Raw genomic sequence first — 5,000 nt, forward strand, 5'->3', positions numbered from 1 at the left:
ATCCGAGCAGACGGGCGCCGCGAGGCGGACCGTCCGGGGCGACTCTCGGCCTGTGTTTTCGGAGCCGGCCGGGCATCACGCTCCCTCCTTGGATGGACAACATTCGTAGTTGACACTTTGTGTCATTTTATCCGAGCGGGCGGGCGCCGCGAGGCGGACCGTCCGGGGCGACTCTCGGCCTGTGTTTAAGGAGCCGGCCGGGCATCACGCTCCTTCCTTGGATGGACAACATTCGTAGTTGACACTTTGTGTCATTTTATCCGAGCGGGCGGGCGCCGCGAGGCGGACCGTCCGGGGCGACTCTCGGCCTGTGTTTAAGGAGCCGGCCGGGCATCACGCTCCTTCCTTGGATGGACAACATTCGTAGTTGACACTTTGTGTCATTTTATCCGAGCGGGCGGGCGCCGCGAGGCAGACCGTCCGGGGCGACTCTCGGCCTGTGTTTAAGGAGCCGGCCGGGCATCACGCTCCTTCCTTGGATGGACAACATTCGCAGTTGACACTTTGTGTCATTTTGTTCGGCCTGTGTTTAAGGAGGCGGCCGTCCTCCACTCGGTCCGTGTTTAAGGAGCGACACTCGCGCTCCGGTTCGGCCTGTCTTTAAGGAGGCGGCCGTCCTCCCCTTGGTCTGTGTTAAGGGCGACACTCTGTCCATGTTTGAGGAGCCTGGCCCTGACGCTCCTCTCCGGCCTGTGTTTAAGGAGGCGGCCGTCCTCCCCTTGGTCTGTGTTAAGGGCGACACTCGGTCCATGTTTGAGGAGCCTGGCCCTGACGCTCCTCTCCGGCCTGTGTTTAAGGAGGCGGCCGTCCTCCCCTTGGTCTGTGTTAAGGGCGACACTCGGTCCATGTTTGAGGAGCCTGGCCCTGACGCTCCTCTCCGGCCTGTGTTTAAGGAGGCGGCCGTCCTCCCCTTGGTCTGTGTTAAGGGCGACACTCGGTCCATGTTTGAGGAGCCTGGCCCTGACGCTCCTCTCCGGCCTGTGTTTAAGGAGGCGGCCGTCCTCCCCTTGGTCTGTGTTAAGGGCGACACTCGGTCCATGTTTGAGGAGCCTGGCCCTGACGCTCCTCTCCGGCCTGTGTTTAAGGAGGCGGCCGTCCTCCCCTTGGTCTGTGTTAAGGGCGACACTCGGTCCATGTTTGAGGAGCCTGGCCCTGACGCTCCTCTCCGGCCTGTGTTTAAGGAGGCGGCCGTCCTCCCCTTGGTCTGTGTTAAGGGCGACACTCGGTCCATGTTTGAGGAGCCTGGCCCTGACGCTCCTCTCCGGCCTGTGTTTAAGGAGGCGGCCGTCCTCCCCTTGGTCTGTGTTAAGGGCGACACTCTGTCCATGTTTGAGGAGCCTGGCCCTGACGCTCCTCTCCGGCCTGTGTTTAAGGAGGCGGCCGTCCTCCCCTTGGTCTGTGTTAAGGGCGACACTCGGTCCATGTTTGAGGAGCCTGGCCCTGACGCTCCTCTCCGGCCTGTGTTTAAGGAGGCGGCCGTCCTCCCCTTGGTCTGTGTTAAGGGCGACACTCGGTCCATGTTTAAGGAGCCTGGCCCTGACGCTCCTCTCCGGCCTGTGTTTAAGGAGGCGGCCGTCCTCCCCTTGGTCTGTGTTAAGGGCGACACTCGGTCCGTGTTTAAGGAGCGGCCCTCGCGCTCCGGTTCGGCCTGTATTTAGGGAGGCGGCCGTCCTCCGCTTGGTCTGTGTTAAGGGCGACACTCGGTCCGTGTTTAAGGAGCCGGCCCTGACGCTCCTCTTCGGCCTGTGTTTAAGGAGGCGGCCGTCCTCCACTTCCTTCCATGCACCACCACATTCGCAGTTGACACTTTGCCATTTTTTCAGAGAGGTGACACTTAGTCGTTTTTTCGAAAGTTGACACTTAGTCGTTTTTTCGAAAGTTGACACTTTGCCGTTTTTTCAGAGAGGCGACACTTAGTCGTTTTTTCGAAAGTTGACACTTAGCCGTTTTTTCGAAAGTTGACACTTAGCCGTTTTTTCGAAAGTTGACACTTAGCCGTTTTTTCGAAAGTTGACACTTAGTCACTTTTTCGCCACAGTGACACCTCCAGCGCGTGCCACGGCGCTTTTCAGGTCTTCTATCCGACCTTGTGCTGTCGAGGACGGCGTGTCCGACGCCGTGGGGAGACCAGCACCATCTACTCCATACTCGTAAACGGGGTGCTTTGGAAAACGGGGGGAAAGTCGATGAGTACACTGACTACTGGGACCATTTCATTGTACTCTGGCGCACCTGAAGACCAAAAAAGGTACTGCACCTTAGCCCGGGTACCTCACCCCCTGGTACCTCGAGGAGAACTTAGAAAAATTTCGACAAATTTTTGGTGAGCTCCAGGGAGAGAGGCTGATTTTTCGCTTTTTGAGGCCGACCGCCGAACCGGCGCGGGGCGGACTCACAAGCCCCGCAGAGCCGTGGGCACTTAGTCGTTTTTTCAAAGAGGCGACACTTAGTCGTTTTTTCAGAGGCGACACTTAGTCGTTTTTTCGAAAGTTGACACTTAGCCGTTTTTTCGAAAGTCGACACTTAGCCGTTTTTTTGGAAAGTTGACACTTAGTCGTTTTTTCGAAAGTTGACACTTAGTCGTTTTTTCGCCACAATTGGCTCTGAGCTCCAGGGGGAGAGCCTGGTTTTGCCTTATTTCAGGCCGGCTGGGGAACCGGCGCGGGTCGGATGCACGAGCCCGGCAGAGCCGTGGGCACTTAGAAAATTTTCGCCGATTAAGCTGGGACCTCCAGGCGGAGACCGGCATTCCTCGTCCTCGGGGTTCGACCCAGGAACCGGCGCTGGGCAGACGCCGTAGCCACGCAGAGCCGTGGGCACTTAGAAAATATTCGCCAAGTTGGCTCTGAGCTCCAGGCGGAGAGGCTGGTTTTGCCTTATTTCAGGCCGGCTGGGGAACCGGCGCGGGTCGGATGCACGAGCCCGCAGAGCCGTGGGCACTTTGCCATTTTCTCAGAGTCGACACTTAGTCGTTTTTTCAGAGAGGCGACACTCTGTCGTTTTTTCGAAAGTTGACACTTTGCCGTTTTTTCAGAGAGGCGACACTTAGCCGTTTTTTCGAAAGTTGACACTTAGCCGTTTTTTCGAAAGTCGACACTTAGCCGTTTTTTCAGAGATGTGACACTTTGCCGTTTTTTCGAAAGTCGACACTTAGCCGTTTTTTCAGAGATGTGACACTTAGAAACTTTTTGCCAAGTTGGCTGTGAGCTCCAGGAGGAGACCGTTATTTTTCGTCATTCGAGGCCGACTGCGGAACCGGCGCTGGGCGGACGCCAAAGCTCGGCAGGGCCGTGGGCACTTAGAAACTTTTTGCCAAGTTGGCTGTGAGCTCCAGGAGGAGACCGTTATTTTTCGTCATTCGAGGCCGACTGCGGAACCGGCGCTGGGCGGACGCCAAAGCTCGGCAGGGCCGTGGGCACTTAGAAACTTTTTGCCAAGTTGGCTGTGAGCTCCAGGAGGAGACCGTTATTTTTCGTCATTCGAGGCCGACTGCGGAACCGGCGCTGGGCGGACGCCAAAGCTCGGCAGGGCCGTGGGCACTTAGAAACTTTTTGCCAAGTTGGCTGTGAGCTCCAGGAGGAGACCGTTATTTTTCGTCATTCGAGGCCGACTGCGGAACCGGCGCTGGGCGGACGCCAAAGCTCGGCAGGGCCGTGGGCACTTAGAAACTTTTTGCCAAGTTGGCTGTGAGCTCCAGGAGGAGACCGTTATTTTTCGTCATTCGAGGCCGACTGCGGAACCGGCGCTGGGCGGACGCCAAAGCTCGGCAGGGCCGTGGGCACTTAGAAACTTTTGCTGTAGAAACCCTAACCCTAACCCTAACCCTAACCCTAACCCTAACCCATCCCACCTAGCCACGATCCACGGAGGCCGAGCGAGCGGCTGAGTGTCGGGCGCCGCGCGTGCGAGCGTCCGCCGGCCGCGCCGGTCCTTCCGCGAATGTCGTTTCTCAAACCCTCCGGCTTGATAGCGGCGGCACCACGGGAAGCCGTCCACACACACCGTCCGACCTCTATCCGAAAAGCCTTCCCGACCAACCGCGGTCGCGGGGGCGTCTGTCGCTCCGCATCGGGGGGGCGTATGGCTTCCGCGCTACGCGCTGCGGGCTCGGGGGGGCCGCAACGGCTGAGTCTGACTCGGCCGGGGCGCAGCTTCCCTCCCGGCAGTCAGCAATAGTGCCGATCGCGCCTGCCACCAGCCCCCTCCCCGACGGGTTCGTCGGCGCCGGCTGGCCGCCGTCCGCCTTCGTTCCCCGAGGGTTCCCAACCAGCGCCGATCCAACTCCGCATCCTGGCCGCACGCAGTGCGTGCCTCGCGCGGGTAAGTCGCCGGCGCAGCGCCGCAGCTCCCGACCCCCGCGTACGGGAATAGTTGAGGGCCTCAGCGGGCCGCACCGACCGAGTCCGACTCGGGCCGGGGCGCAGATTCCCGCTTGGGTGACCGAACGTTCTCTGCTCGGGCCGGAGGGCCGACGCCCGTCCCCCCCCCGTCGTCCCCCACGGACCGCCTCCGAGGCCACTTCGCACGGCTCATCCTCGGCTCCCTACCAATGCTTAATCGATGGGGCCGCCCGGCCGGATTCGCGCCCCCCTGTCCACCGCGAGTCTCCCCAGACTAACCCGAGTTACCGCCCAGCTCGCCTAACCTTGCACTCGCTCTGCCAAACGGTCGTGTAGTCGGCGGGCCGTCCTACGGGTCGCCCTCCCTCCCCAAACGCGCGGCGGGATAGCGGCAAGGCGGCGGCGGCGGCCAGCGGCGTCGGGGCGCTCGCACCGGAGAAGAGGCGTCTTACGAGGCCGGGCGCAGCTCCCTCTCGTTTACTTGCTGAGTAGCGGCGCTCGAAGGTTCCGCGGCGAGCGCGGCTCATCCCATTGAATGTCCCTGCACCAGGCTCCATCGAAGGGCCGCCCGGCCGGATTCGCACCCCCCTGTCCACCGCGAAGTCCCCTCGACTAACCCGAGTTACCGCCCAGTTCGCCTAACCTTGCATCGCCCCGCCA

Source organism: Syngnathus leptorhynchus, unplaced genomic scaffold, assembly GCF_054491065.1.
Source record: "Syngnathus leptorhynchus isolate UIUO unplaced genomic scaffold, UIUO_Slep HiC_scaffold_26, whole genome shotgun sequence".
Lineage (NCBI taxonomy): Eukaryota > Metazoa > Chordata > Actinopteri > Syngnathiformes > Syngnathidae > Syngnathus > Syngnathus leptorhynchus.